At 33.2% G+C, this 17,252-nt stretch overlaps 1 protein-coding gene across 1 annotated transcript in view; it reads right to left on the bottom strand.

The window, feature by feature from the left end:
- The window catches only part of LOC111062375 (gamma-aminobutyric acid receptor alpha-like), a 211,683-nt gene that overhangs the window by 96,458 nt on the left and 97,973 nt on the right, over window positions 1-17,252 (bottom strand). The window lies entirely within an intron of this gene.

Raw genomic sequence — 17,252 nt, 5'->3', positions numbered from 1 at the left:
CTAATTTTGGCTAACTGGATAAATTGGTATTTAGGAGTTCCTGGATAAATGCATTTCAATCTTCAACTTGGTGCCAACCTAACAAAGTCAACTCAACTTAATGTCAACCTGACAAAATTTTTAATTTAGTTACCAGAACAACTGTTTCGAAGAGGTACTCTCTCTAGCTTATAGTTCTATATTAACATATGGTATGGACATTTCAATTATAATTTTAAGATATTGGAATAAGAAGAATATACATGCTAAAAGAACTTAAAACCATAAAAAACCACCCTTAGAGTTGAAATATCGCCGAAAGATTTATTAGTGCGCCTCTAGAGGGCCAACTGAACATACCTACCAAATTTGAACGTTTTTGGTCCGGTAGATTTTTAGTTCTGCGAGTGAGTGAGTCAGTCAGTGAGTGAGTGCCATTTCGCTTTTATATATATAGATTCTTTGGAAATTGAATAGATGCATTATCTCAGTAATTTCCATCTATACTTGATAACTTGAATGACGTCATTCTATGGCGAATCATTTCCTTGCGAGGGCTGAATTTGACTTGCGAAAATTCTAGGACAAGTCCTTGTAATTGAATAGTATTTCGAACAGAATTATCATGAATTAATGACAAACTTGATTAGTTGACAAACAACTAACTGCATAATATAATTATTGACAGACTGAATCATTCATTGTTCAAGCAAGGTGGGGATTGAGGACGTAAAGCAAGAATAGTAGTATAGTACGTTGATAAGAATAGCTAATCAATAGACAATAACTATTCAGTGGAACTATTCTTATTGTTTTCACATCTATTCCAATCATAAATAAACACTAATTTACGCAAATTCGAGAGCACTTGACAAAAGTTCCATCTCTCGGTTTTCCATCCCACTATTTCAACATCCAAGGAAAACTTTCTTATTCTTTGGTCTTCTTCTACATCTCCACTTCATTCTTCTTCTTCTCTTCTTCTCCTTCTTCTTCTTCTTCTTCTTCTTCTTCTTCTTCTTCTTCTTCTTCTTCGTCGTCTTCTTCTTCGTCTTCATTGTCTTCTTCTTCGTCTTCGGCGTCTTCTTCTTCATCTTCGTCGTCTTCTTCTTCATCTTCGTCGTCTTCTTCTTCGCCATCGTCGTCTTCTTCTTCTTCGTCTTCGTCGTCTTTGTAGTCTTCGTCGTCTTCTATTTCTTCGTCTTCTTCTTCTACCACTTCTTCTTCTCTCCCTTACTCTTCTCTCACTTCTTGTTACCCTTCTTCATCATTTTCTCTTCCATGTTCATGTCCGTTCTTCATTTTACCCTTCTTCGAATATTATTCTCTTCTCCTTAATATTTTCGTCTTTCTTCTTCTCCTTCTCCTTCTTCTTCTTCTTCTCTTCTTCTCCTTCTTCTTTCACATCGACTCCCCTCATTGAAAACTTCGTCTCCTACCTCTTCCTCTTCCTCACCTACTTCCCTCCCCTCTCTATCCTCCTTCTCCACATCGAAAATAGCTCATCGCAATACAAAAAGTTGCTTATTGTCTTGTCTGGCTGCTAGACAAGAAGGAAGTTATTATCTCACTCTGTCTATGCAGTCAGCTATCATGGAGTGAACTGCATTTCTTAAACTGAGAGAGAGAAATTTACAACTATTTATAAGAGAACGAGACACGAGTAGTTTGGAAATAGGAAAAGAAAGAGTTAAGAAGTTTGTTATAAGAGATAAGATAGTCAAGTAGTTTGTAATAAGAGAGAAAGAGAGAGTCGAATAGTTTAATAAGAGAAAAGAGAGACGAGTGGTTTGTAATAATAGAGAAAGAGAGACAAGTGGTTTTTAATAAGAGAGAAAGAGAGAGTCAAATAGTTATTAAGAGAAAAGAGAGACAAGTGGTTTGTAATAAGAAAGAGAGACAACTAGTTTTTGATAAGAGAGAAAGAGAGAGTCAAATGGTTTCAAATAAGAGGAAAGAGAGACAAGTGGTTTTCAATCAGAGAGAAAGAGAACCAACTAGTCTGTGATTGATTGATTGATTGATTGAGTACTTTATTTATGTAGATTACAATATATACTGGCTTATACACTTATATACAATAGCTTACAATACAGCAAAATTATAGATGAATTTACATAATATAGACTAAGAAAATAATTATTGAACTGTATATGATATGAAAAAGTAATTTGTAATATAATAACTATAGATAATTATATTGTTATGCATCTACATAAATTGGCGGAGCTTTGGACATAGCCTATCAATGTCCATTCTTCGGAAAGAATATTAAAAATATCCTCCCCACTAACTCTCTACCAGAGTGATAAGAGAGAGAGAGAGAGAGACAAGAGTAGTTTGTAATAGGAGATAAGAGAAACAAGTAGTTTGTAATAAGAGAGAAAGAGAATCAACTAGTTTGTGATAAGATAGAAAGATATACAAGTTGCTTGTAATAAGAGAGATGAGATACAAATAGTCTTCAATGTTAGAGAATAGTAGCTGTACTCAAAGGGAGAGAGAAGTTTTGTTCTCAAAGAGAAAGAACGGTTGTATTCCTCTTGAATGTAACCCCGCTAGAAAACCGCTGCTTCTTGACAAAGAGCCAATAACAAAACTTCAGCGAACTACACTATAAGTAGTCTATCATTCTTCAACTGAATTGAGTTTCCTTCCTGTAAACGACAGATGGAAGCTGGTGAATTTGCACATTATTGCTAGATAGTCCAGTCACTATATACATTGGTGCATGCAATTTATATTGTAGTTCTGATTTTCTAATATATTATTTGGGTACATAAGAGAAGTCCAGAACCAATTTCTCCATGCAAATTTCCTTGTGCTAGATACAGGGTGGCCCAAAAACCTCGTATTTTCGGCTCATTTTCGAGTTTTCAGCTATTTCTGCCAAATCTCGCAATCGGACAGAAAAATTTGCTCTCACCCTTTTTTTAGATCATGATTTTGAAATTTGATCATAATGAAACAATAAATTTTTCATTTTCCAACCGAATTTGACTTATGATGCATGATTTTGGACCACCTTGACGAGCCGAGAAGAATGAAGTATAGTACGATGAAATCTGAGCATTGTGTCAAAAGTGTTTGAAATTTTGATCCCTTAGGGTGTCCGTAAGCGTGCCTCTCCACTAGGAAATACTGAAATTAAGTGCATCTAGCGGGTGATTCTCATAGAACATGATCTCATGAAGTCATGTCATTGTGCGAAATATCAATGTGAGGACAATGTAGTTGGTGATGATGGTTGAAGCTGGAAATTAGGTGTTTTTCACAATACAAGGAGCAGGTGTACCTGGAAATCTATTTGAGATAGAGCGCTCTCCCTGATCTCAGATTGTAGAGCACAAAAATACGCCCAGAGGGATTCTGAATTATACATCTGAATGTTAACAATCGGAAGATTGTTGATCAAAAACTAAAATTCATCAAAATTGATTTTTCCTTCAAATTTCACTCATTTTCGAAAAATCATAACTCAGTACTCATTGGAGATGGAGAGTTTCGAATTATCTCTTTCTATGATCTAAAAAAAAGCTAGAGCAAATTTTTCTGTCCGATTACGAGATTTGGCAGAAATAGCTGAAAACTCGAAGATGAGCCGAAAATACGAGGTTTTTGGTCCACTCTGTATCTAGCACAAGGAAATTTTGCATGAAGAAATTGGTTCTGGACTACTCTTATGTACCCAAATAATATATTGAAAAATCAGAACTGCAATATAAATTGCATGCACACCCCCTTTTTTATGTCTTTATTGACTGGACTAAGATAATATAAAATCGTAGCTCAGTGGTTCTGATCAATCAACGCTGTTTAATTAAAATGTTTCGGTTTCCAATATTGAAACCCTTATTTCACGTGTGCTGGAAACGAGAAGTTATCTTCAACTAGAGTCAGTATAAGAGTTCAAGACCTGTATAACAGTCTGTAGATCAGTTCGGTTTCAAGAGCATCCAAGGATGTTCTCTGTGAAATTACGTCATCTAACAGCCAACAGATCGTCTATTCGTTTTAATAGTTCACGTTGACATCTAAAAGATAATGCAGATGAATGGCATCATCTTACGATGCTCATTATTATTATCTTTATTATATTAAAGCTGCAAATGATAAAAAAAATCACAATCAATACTGATTTTTGTCTCGGAAAACCCACCTCAAAATCAGTCAGAAAACACATTGGAGGCTACAGGACAACCTCCAAATCAAGAAAATTCCACCACTATGGCACCCCTAGAGCTCCCCAGATTTTTTCGACACATTTAAATCAGCCTCGCACAGAAAATTCGATGGAAGCTTTTTTGTTCAGCTCTCGGAAATGAGTATAATATAAATTCGATGGAAGCTTTTTTGTTCAGCTCTCGGAAATGAGTTTATATTCATGGTTGAATTCAGACCAAATTCAAATGGCGACCCAGGAGAGGAGGTTTTCATAAAAAATTTGAAGTTTTCCCAAATTTGAAAAATTCTCAGCCAAAACTGAGTTCCCTGTGAAAAGTGGATACCGGATTTGTTGCATAGTATCATAGAGAAACAATAGCTCAAGTAGATATCCCATGGTATAGGGAGTTTATGTCGCAACTTTAACTGTTATCTCAAGCCCATAGTCCACGTAGTTCTTTCCCGTGAAGCTATGTGACGTTGGTAGTCTCTCATATTGTGCCGTTCTCACACTCTCACCCCAAAAAAACCGTAAAAATCTACAAAAATCGACAGTAATCGGCTTCAGATAACAGTAAAAGTTGCGACATAAATGCCCTATACCATGGGATATCTACTTGAGCTATTGCTTCTCTATGATAGTATACTGGTGGCTACGGGATAACCTTCAGACCTTGAAAATTCTGCCCCCTGGCACCCCTGGGTCCCTCAAAATATTTGGGAATCATTTGATGATGATGATTCAACAAAGTTTGGCTGCTCGTAAGACTCTTATAGAACTAATGACAGTTATTATTATTATTATTAAACGAAAATCCAAATTAAATGCTGTAATTAACCCCGAAGACTTCTGCTTCTGCAAATATTGACAACAGGGTAAACAGCTAGATAGAAATTCGATGAGCTAGTATTCAAAAGTTTTTTGTCAGCCGGGAATATTTTGATAATAATAATTAATTTTGAATGAAAAAGAGTAAGAAATTGTCAAAAACCACAGATTTATTGATACTTAGAAAGACCAGTTTCAGTTATTACACCATTGTCAATCTTCAAAAGTTTTTTGTCAGCCGGGAATATTTTGATAATAATAATTAATTTTGAATGAAAAAGAGTAAGAAATTGTCAAAAACCACAGATTTATTGATACTTAGAAAGACCAGTTTCGGTTATTACACCATTGTCAATCTCTGATAAACTAAAACTAAATACAAGAGCAGCAGAATTTATACTAGTAGGCGAGTACTGCTATTGGTCAAGGGCATGAACGCCTGCCATTGGCCCAGCTAGAGAGTCTCCTCCCATTTTGTCACACCGTTGAGTGGGAGGAGACTGTCTAGCTGGGCCAATGGCAGGCGTTCATGCCCTTGACCAGTAGCAGTACTCGCCTTCTTCTTCTTCTTCTGGTGCCTATCCGTTACCGAATGTTGGCAATCATTCTGACAATTATAACCTTGTTGACAGCCGCTCTAAAAAGTTCCGGGATGGACACTGCAAACCATGTTCTCAAGTTCTTTAACCAGGAAATTCGTCTCCTGCCAAGAACTTTACCCTGTAGTACACATTTCAACAACTGATATCCAGTTCCATTCCTCATAATGTGTCCCAGATACTCCAATTTTCTTCTCTTGACAGTGTACATTATTTCCGTCTTCTTATTGAGTTGTTGAAGAACCCTGTTGTTGGAAATTTTGTCCATCCATGATATTTTCAGGATTCGTCTATAGGTCCACATCTCGAACGCTTCAAGTTTCTTTGTTGTTGTTTCAGTACTCGCCTACTAGTATAAATTCTGCTGCTCTTGTATTTAGTTTTAGTTTATCAGAGATTGACAATTGTGTGATAACCGAAACCGGTCTTTCAAAGTATCAATAAATCTGTGGTTTTCGACAATTTTTTAGTCTTTTTCATTCAATATGAATAATTACCACAATATCAACTTCTCAACTACACAAAAAATAATAATTAATTAATTAGCTTTTGAATAATAGCAATATCTCAGTAATTTCCATCTGTAGACTGATGACAGTCATTGTAAACGTGATTCTGGTCCAAATTGAATGTGGTTTCTATCAAGTCACAAGATAGCGACACCAATAATGTACAGGCTTTAGGTTTAATGTAAAAATATTACATGTATTTAATGACTATGAAACACGCATCAATTTCAATTCGAAAATGAGTACACTAATTATTATCAATCCATATTTATATAGTATAATCCATATTATTTTTATAGTCTTTTCAATGTTTGGATTTTTCCGAATATTTGTAATTGATTTTATTTAATTTAGGAGTATTTTCTCAATTTAAAAATGATTTCTGTGTGTTTTGAATTGTAAATTGAGTGTGTAATTGAAGAATGTTGAAGTGACACTACTTAACCTAGCAACATTTAGAACAGGGCTCTCCAACCTACGGCCCGGATGATTTTTGTCCGGCCCGCCGAGAGTTATTGCAACATATTTTTAAAAATATATATTTATACACATTTTTGACAACAACTGTGAGTTCAGTAATCTTCTCTTACCAGCCACTCCATTTCTTAATAAGTGTAAAATTAGCTTTAAACAAGCAGCGATCAACCATTGCGAGATATTAGCAAATGGTCTGCACGGACTGTACATGACCCTGTGCGTGCGAGCGAACTGTCTGTGTCTAAATGGGCGGACATTTTAAGTGGAAAACAAATGCAATCTTCTCAATAAAAATAAGTATTCTCTTTTAGCTTGGTAACTTTTTGTAAATTCGTATATTGTTAAGTTGTCTTATTCAAGAATCTTATTACTATTTTGTTTAACTTGCTAAATTCATGCATTCTCAAGTTTTTTATGACCTTTTTACACTCAATAAATTGGACTTTGTATTAAAATGAAATTAATTGGTTTGTTTCTTCCTGTGTTTCAATTGAACTTACTTAAAACTCCTCATATTATTTTAATGGATATTTATAATAATTATACACCCCCCAAAACCCCGTCGTGTGTGTCCCCACTCATGATAATTTTTTCGTCGTCGATGGAAGTGAGTGAGCGCGAGTTCATGTGTGTGGGACTGTGTCAAAATTATGACTCAGCTGTTGAACTTTTGTAATCATTCAATCAGGTACTTAGTGCCAGTTACAAAAAAGCTGGGTTATTTTCAATCCTGATTAATTCCAGTAGATCCATTTTTTTGAAATAGTATTCTCTGATTTGGTTCACGTGAAGTTGATCAGGATTAAAATTTAACCGGCTTTTGTGCAACTGGTTCTTTGCGAGGGAAATTTTTGCATTCCTCTGGGAATTAATCTCAATTTACTGTGATTAGATAGAATGTTTTTATAATTTCTTCTTTCGTAATAAATTTTTTATGCTTTTGTACTCCAGAGCGAAGCTCGGTCCCCGATATTAGTTCATGAAACATAGAAGACTTTTTGTGTATTTGAGAAGTTGATATTGTGGTAATTATTCATATTGAATGAAAAAGACTAAGAAATTGTCAAAAACCACTGATTTATTGATAATTAGAAAGACCGGCTTCAAACATTGACAATGGTGTAATAACCGAAACCGGTCTTTCTAATTATCAATAGATCAGTGGTTTTTTGACAATTTCTTAGTCTTTTTCATTCAATAAGAACATAAAAGACTATATATAATTGATATTATATTACAGTATTGATCTTGAATCGAAAACATCCATATTGGAGCATAGACTGCTATGTTACAGCACTACTTCAACCGATGGACATTGCCAACTCGACAATGTTATTTCAGTTTCAAGGTTGACGATTTCGGTTTGCACGTCAGTCGAGTCAGATTGGATAAGTGCTTTCGACTGTTCGCTCAATTTCAGCTGAAATTTGCCTGAAATCGAGTTCAAAGCCAGTAAAATGTAGCTGGGTTCGTATTTGGGGACGCATTTACACACATGTCGCTGTTAAGTGGTGGAAAAGACATTACTGTCCTAACTTCGTTACGCTACAAATAATAGAAAGTCATTCCGTTCTATTTAGGAACAGACTACAGTTCAATGTTGTACGTACATTTCATAATTGAAAATTTTTTGATTGATTGATGTACGATGTACAGATTGTGATTGAACAAGCGTTAGCGAGTTCTCACTTTTGATTTACTTAAGTCGTTGTCCATCTGTTTATACGTTCGTTCAACTTGTATGTATAAAATGAAGTTGAAAGTTTTTCACGAATCTAAAAATGTCGCATGAGAAAGTTAATAAGCTAAGAAATCTGGTGTGGCGCACTCACACAACTCCCCTTGCCGTTATGAAAATTTATCACCTGACGCTTGTGTTCACGCGCATCTCAAGTCTACTATTCAAAGATCTGAGCCAGCGGGTGACAGGACAATAACGCTGGATACACACGAAGTCTGCTATCTCTTCATAGTGAATGATTTAGTAGAACAGTTGCCAACAGTTTGCAATTTATTGAATAATCACATTTTCTTAAATTTCAAGCTTATTTTCAATTCTAGGTGAAAATGTTACTCAACATTAATTGAAGAGATTTTCATGCTCAATCTTTTCGACTTAGAATTTTCTGTTTAAATTGTATCTGAAGCCTGATAATAGTGAATTTAAAATCAAACTTCGCATAGACCGTGTGGAGCTCCCGAAATTTCTACAGATATGAGACTTGTGGCAGTTGATAGAGCTTATCAATGACTATTCTAGGTATAAATTTGATCAGAATCGTTGGAGCCGCTTTTGAGAAAATCGCGAAAAACTCTGTTTTTGACAACATTTTTGCAATTTTAGCCGCCATCTTGAATTGCATTTGATCGAAATTGTTCGTGACGGATCCTTATAGTGTAAGGACCTTAAGTTCCAAATTTCGAGTCATTCCGTTAATCGGGAGATGAGATATTGTGTACAGCATGCCATTCATCTTGAAAGTGTAGAAATTTAGAAATTGCGGTACCTTAATTTTTTTCGGAAAGAAATACTTTCCCTACCTATGGTAATAGGGCAAGGAAAGTAGAAATTCTTTATTTTTGGGTAGACAAGTTTTGTTAACGAGAAAGTTCTAGATAAAAAGATGAACTTAAATTTTCAAAATTCAAATTTTATTTATTCGAGTAAGTTACAATACATTCTGGTTTATACACGAATCTACAATAAATTACAGTACAACAGCCAAAAATGCAACAAATTTCACATATTATGAAAACATATTAATTACAATGAAGATTGAATGCAACATTAGAATATTGATAATATAGTATTGTAATGTAACTACATAAATCAGCGGTGTTTCAACAATGAATAAATGATAATTTCAATGAATAAATATACACCCCACTACAAATTATATGTGTTGGGGTATAAGTAATTAGTTGCTTATTGCGTGTTTCATTCCTACATTTTTTCTCTTGATAAACTAATGCATTGCAATAAATCAATCCTGATAAATCTGATCCATTGCAATATTTTGTATTCATATAATATGCACTGAACACATGCTGAAATCGAGCACAAGGTCTACTGTACTACAGCAATACCTACTATTACTTCAAGTAATATACTTTAAGTATATCCTACAAGTATATACTTTAAGTATAGCCTACATCACGACTGCAGTTCCCCCACTCAAATGGCATGTAAACTCCAATACAGAGTGACGAACCTTCTGTCTACTAACGTTGGGTTATAGGCATATTTTTAATCCATCAACATTTCAGTAGATCAAGTTTCCAGTTTGACAAGTTTTTTTTGAATAATTAGGGATTCCATTTCAGCCTATTCACACCAATCTGTCAACATTCATTTAAAGGGTAGCATAGGGCTTCCATTCCCATGTAATGCTGACAGTATAAAGTGAATTCCACTGTAATACTCTTTCATTAAAACCCACTAATTAATCGAGTTCAAAATCAATTATTGCTTGCCGTTCTAGTTACAGAAAATCGGAACCATTGTTATGCAATTTTTCAGATTTCCTCTGAACTGTTTGCATACTAACTTTTGCTGATTATATCTGTTTCTGTACAAATACAGATATAACGAGCTGATTAAAAGTTGAATGCGTGGTGCAAAAGTCTGTATACAGCTCTATAAATATGAATGAAGCAGGACCACCTCTTCATAATAATAATCCAATGACCAACACAGAATGAATGGGAGACAATACAGATTTCGATTTGCATGCAAATCAATAATGGTGGCTGTGGAGTAGGAGAAGCCAATTGTGAAAGCCCATATCAATGAAGTCTATGGGCAATCAGTTAAGCGCTGTGATATAAATGGCATGGCAATTATTTTATCCAATAGTGGGCACAAAACGCATACATTTAGAGAAAACAGGTAGGTTCATGATGCCTGGATATTATGAAGGGAGGAATTAACATGTTGAAGAACATGATCAACGCATCAAAACTACTCAACTGATTAACTTGAAATTTTGCATGAGGATTAGGTACTCATTTACTGAGGATAGTTGTAAGCCCATTTCCATAATATTCAATAATGAATCTTTGAAATTTTTTAATCAATTTGTAATTTATAAAGTATCATAACCAATCAAATAGTTTCTCTGTTGTTAATTTTTTCAGTTCTCGATACTTTTAATATCAGCATGGAACTATAAAACTGGATTCAATCTATCTCTTTTCTGTATAGGGCTACTTTTTTATAGAAATAGGAAGAAATAAAAATCTCAGTACCCTTTTTGAATTATTTAATCACAACATGTTTCGGACATTGATGCCATTTTCAAGTGATATGAAGTAAATAAATAAATACTGCTGGAAGATTCTTATTTTGATCATATGTGTCACGTTATTTCTTATAATTAATAACGATTAGCCTCCTGCTTGGCATCAATCGGTAGAGCATGAGAAATATTTCAATAATTATAAAATCTGATCGTGGGTTTACTAGGATACAATCTCATAAATATCCTTATAGGCCCAGACATGAGCTTTCACAATAATACTGATAACTTATAAAAAAATATATATATATAAAACTTATATCCTATAGTATTGAGGAATAAAATGAATCGTACACCATAAAAAAGTTGATACATATATTAACAAATATCTCAAAAAATAAATCAAAGCAAAAAATATATAGAGCGACAAAATATATATAATATAACAAGAAACGAAATCAATAAAATATCACAGTTTAATACTATTTTTTAAGTTCTATAGCACGAAATGCTACCATGTGCTTTCATTTCATGATCATATGCATTTATTTGCATGTAGCTTCAATATCAACCTGCTGATACTTGTCGACTTGGACAATTCTATTTCACTATAAATTTCTTAAATCAGAGCATGATAAATTGACAAATCAATAATCCAAATATATAATAAATTCTATGGTCTCCAATAGATTTCTTTATAATAAATATTTTTATCTCAGAGTGCGAGATTCGGCACCTGACGGAATAGATAGATCAATTCATCTAGTGAATCAGAGCTACATTATATTATCGCAAATTATATTATAAAATTTAATGATCATATGAATATTGTATCAACAGCCTAGAACTTAGTATTCCTTGATTGATGTATCCTTGGACATATGAATTCACTCGTTACTATCTAATAAAATACCTTTTATATAATCTTTAAACTTGCGCAAGTATTTTTACCAATTTCTTAATTTATGAAACCCTTTCGACGAGCTAGCTTTGATTCTTATTTCATTTCGAAGCACTGAGGGCGCCCTATCACTATTTCAAATATTATTCACTCACGTGCTGGAATTCTCTATGAGCTGCTGATGGCGATCCAAACTCCGGGTGGTCCTGGACTATTTGTAGCCGAAGTCGTCTCTTCCAAGGAGTTAAAAAATTATTTAAAAATGACTTCTGCTTTACATTAGCATCACAAAGTCTTATGAAAAGATTTAAATATTCGATTTACTTTAAGTTATTAAAAGGTATAGTAAGATATTACGCTCTATATTTTTTGGTGACATCTCATGGTGGTCGTTGGCAGGCAAGTGTGGAGTTCTCTTTTCTGATTTACAATTTTTCATTTCCGATTTCCAAATTTACATAAAATTTAAATAATCTGTTCCTCCGCCATTCATGGCTCAAATAGACTGTACCAAACTATTAAATTATTACTTATGTTACATCTTTAATAATTTATTTGCCTTCGGCCGTATCCAAAACATAAACTGTACAATAATAATTCATAAATTCTTATCATTTGTAGAAATATATACAAATATATTTGAATTGGCTCACTATTGCCGCCTATCAATCGCTACCATTTGATTGGTGCATGCAAATTATTATAGTATTCATGCGCCTAGTAACCTCCTACTTCCTTAATACATTTAATTATTTTTGTTTGGGTTTTTTAATATGCTTTTTACATGCAAAGTAATTTTTTACAGATTATAAGTTGTTTCTCATATTACACTATTTAGCCACGTGAGACCTTTGGTTCCTCAAGTTGAATACTGTTTTGTTACTATAAGTTTCTGCCAAGGTGTTTGGTCAGATTCTACGTTATACGACTCGGTCGATCATTAGGTCACCAATCAGTAGATGTTTTACGCCTAACCTCAAATTTTCAATATTTTATATAATATTATAAGGTAGCAAAAATTATTTTCATTTCAATTCGGCTGTTGTATAATTTAGCCATGATGCCTGATATTATCTAATCTTTAACATTATCATCTTTGGCGATATTAGCCTATTATTTCACTTAGACCTATAAATTTCTTCAAATAGGAATTTTTATTTATCCATTCGGATTTTGAACGTTACATATGTTAGTGTATCCATATGATTTTATAAACTAAAACTATAAATTGTGGATTCAAATTCGCAAGATTCTATCAAAAATGGGGTTATTGGTGTCTAATTGGATTAAGTTTATTATTTTAACTCTGTTTAATTATAAAGCGGCAAAATTAAACAGATACTTATAACAATAAATTGTGGATTTAAATTTGCATGATTCTATCAAAAATGGGGTTATTGGTGTCTTATTGGATTAAGTTTATTATTTTATCTCTGTTTAATTATAAAGCGGCAAAATTAAACAGAGATAAAATTAACATTATCATCTTTGGCGATATTAGCCTATTATTCACTTAGACCTATAAATTTCTTCAAATAGGAATTTTTATTTATCCATTCGGATTTTGAACGTTACATATGTTAGTGTATCCATATGATTTTATAAACTAAAACTATAAATTGTGGATTCAAATTCGCAAGATTCTATCAAAAATGGGGTTATTGGTGTCTAATTGGATTAAGTTTATTATTTTAACTCTGTTTAATTATAAAGCGGCAAAATTAAACAGATACTTATAACAATAAATTGTGGATTTAAATTTGCATGATTCTATCAAAAATGGGGTTATTGGTGTCTTATTGGATTAAGTTTATTATTTTATCTCTGTTTAATTATAAAGCGGCAAAATTAAACAGAGATAAAATAATAGACTTAATCCCATTAGACACCAATAACCCCATTTTTTGATAGAATCATGCGAATTTAAATCCACAATTTATAGTTTTAGTTCATAAAATCATATGAATACACTAACATATGATCAAAATAAGAATCTTCCAGCAGTATTAATTTATTTACTTCATATCACTTGAAAATGGCATCAATGTCCGAAACATGTTGTCATTAAATAATTCATAGTCAATATGTAAATAAAATCATATGAATACACTAACATATGATCAAAATAAGAATCTTCCAGCAGTATTAATTTATTTACTTCATATCACTTGAAAATGGCATCAATGTCCGAAACATGTTGTCATTAAATAATTCATAGTTATAATTCATGAACAATTTATAGTTTCAGCTCATAAAATCATATGAATACACTAACATATGATCAAAATAAGAATCTTCCAGCAGTATTAATTTATTTACTTCATATCACTTGAAAATGGCATCAATGTCCGAAACATGTTGTCATTAAATAATTCATAGTTATAATTCATGAACAATTTATAGTTTCAGCTCATAAAATCATATGAATACACTAACATATGATCAAAATAAGAATCTTCCAGCAGTATCTATTTATTTACTTCATATCACTTGAAAATGGCATCAATGTCCGAAACATGTTGTCATTAAATATTCATAGTTATAATTCATGAACAATTTATAGTTTCAGCTCATAAAATCATATGAATACACTAACATATGATCAAAATAAGAATCTTCCAGCAGTATTAATTTATTTACTTCATATCACTTGAAAATGGCATCAATGTCCGAACATGTTGTCATTAAATAATTCATAGTTATAATTCATGAACAATTTATAGTTTCAGCTCATCCCTCGTTCCGCCCTCGTACCACCATCGAACCACAGTCGCTCCGCCCATGCACCCATCATGAACGTTACGGAAGATGTTAGATCTTCTCGCGTTCCCCGGTCGAACACTCTTGCTCGCCGGTCGATCATCAATCGCTCTGCTGGAGTGACGTTCGGTTGCGGAGCAGAGCGAAAGTCTGTACGCACCTTTACACACACACACACACACACACACACACACACACACACACACACACACACACATACAGTCCAATACCCAAAAACCACTTTTTTGGACTCAGGGGACCTTGAAACGTATAGAAATTTGGAAATTGGGGTACCTTAATTTTTTTCGGAAAGCAATACTTTCCTTACCTATGGTAATAGGGTAAAATCTTAGTACCCTTTTTGAATTATTTAATGACATCATGTTTCGGACATTGATGCCATTTTCAAGTGATATGAAGTAAATGAATAAATACTGCTGGAAGATTCTTATTTTGATCATATGTTAGTGTATTTATATGATTTTATGAACTAAAACTATTATTGTGGATTTGAATTTGCATGATTCTAACAAAAATGGGGTTATTGGTGTCTAATTGGATTAAGTTTATTATTTTATCTCTGTTTAATTATAAAGCGGCAAAATTAAACATATACTTATAACTGTAATGGAAGCAATTGAAAGTAGTGTTATTGAAATTAGTGAAAATTGAACGTAATATTTTATTTGCTGGCTGCCTAGCATAGGCTACGGAAAGCTTGCATTTTTTCAACCGATGGACGAGGTGAGGATCTTTCTCAGGGTTGGGAACTGCTTAACTTGTATCCCAGCCTGGGAAAGATAGTTTCCATCCACTCGTCCCATCAACAGTTTCCGGCTTTTCTTCCCCCCTGCCGTAGTCTAGTTTCCACGTGTAGGCCTAGGAAGAGTCGGAACTGAGACAAAAATTGCATTCTTTCCGTGCACTCTTGTTTTAACCGTTGAAGCGAACACAGCGCGCTCAGACATCAACTCTTTTCGGGAGTGTGGACCACCAAAATCATCGTTTAATGGATTTCTTCAGCGTCTTCATTATGGGTGAGTCCCGAAATTAATCTTACTCAAATGACAAGGGGCGATCGAACTTTATTTGCATAACGATAGGTTTTTTCTTGTTTATTTGGACCATTCCAAATCTCTTTCAATGTTTTTTTTTTGTATTAGGCTAGGCAGCCAGAGTAGAGTCAAAATTGATGTAAAAATTTGGTAGAGAAAATGTTTAAATACAACAAATTTTCATAGAGTAAAAATTAGCTTTCTTTAACCACGTCTACCCTTTGGTAAAAGCAGTTCATTAATATCTAATCTACCCGAGAAATTACATAACTATAAATTGTGGATTTAAATTTGCATGATTCTATCAAAAATGGGGTTATTGGTGACTAATTGGATTAAGTTTATTATTTAATCTCTGTTTAATTATAAAGCGGCAAAATTAAACAGAGATAAAATAATAGACTTAATCCCATTATACACCAATAACCCCATTTTTGATAGAATCATGCGAATTTAAATCCACAATTTATAGTTTTAGTTCATAAAATCATATGATTACACTAATGATCAAAATAAGAATCTTCCAGCAGTATTTATCTATTTACTTCATATCACTTGAAAATGGCATCAATGTCCGAAACATGTTGTCATTAAATAATTCAAAAAGGGTACTAAGATTTTTATTTTTCTTTCTATTTGGATTCAATCTATTTGTGTTTCTAACAGACCCTTGCGGAGCACGGGTAATACCAGCTTTTTATGGAATAATAAACAAGGTACATTAAATTCATTGAACGAGCATAGTGCAATCTATTCCATACTTCTACTATTGAACAATTTCGAATAACTTATTTAGTTGAACTAATCAATAACAAATATCCTTGAATATCAATTGATAATGTTTGAGTTCCGTAAGGAAGTTTGCTAGGTCCCCTCTTGTACCTCCTCTACACATCTGATATACCTCAACCCGACAACGTAACAGTAGCAACATTTGCTGATGACACAGCAGTTTTAATTCATTTACTTCATATCACTTGAAAATGGCATCAATGTCCGAAACATGTTGTCATTAATAATTCATAGTTATAATTCATGAACAATTTATAGTTTCAGCTCATAAAATCATATGAATACACTAACATATGATCAAAATAAGAATCTTCCAGCCGTATTAATTTATTTACTTCATATCACTTGAAAATGGCATCAATGTCCGAAACATGTTGTCATTAAATAATTCATAGTTATAATTCATGAACAATTTATAGTTTCAGCTCATAAAATCATATGAATACACTAACATATGATCAAAATAAGAATCTTCCAGCCGTATTAATTTATTTACTTCATATCACTTGAAAATGGCATCAATGTTCGAAACATGTTGTCATTAAATAATTCAAAAAGGGTACTGAGATTTCTATTTTTCTTTCTATTTGGGTTCAATCTATTTGTGTTTCTAACACACCCTTGGGGAGCACGGGTAATACCAGCTTTTTATGGAATATTAAACAAGGAACATTAAATTCATTGAACGAGCATAGTGGAATCTATTCCATACTTTTACTATTGAACAATTTCGAATAACTTATTTAGTTAAACTAATCAATAACAAATATCCTCGAATAGGCAATCAATTAATAAAGTTCGAGTTTCTTAAGGAAATGTGCTAGGCCCCCTCTTGTACCTCCTCTACACATCTGATATACCTCAACCCGAAAACGTAACAGTAGCAACATTTGCTGATGACACAGCAGTTTTATCAGTTGGCGATACTGATGACGTTTCTACAGAGAAA

The sequence above is a fragment of the Nilaparvata lugens genome, chromosome 3 (assembly GCF_014356525.2).
Source record: "Nilaparvata lugens isolate BPH chromosome 3, ASM1435652v1, whole genome shotgun sequence".
NCBI classification, from domain to species: Eukaryota; Metazoa; Arthropoda; class Insecta; order Hemiptera; family Delphacidae; genus Nilaparvata; species Nilaparvata lugens.
Note: the sequence above shows the minus strand (reverse complement) of the source record. Positions and strands in the feature narration are given on the sequence as shown.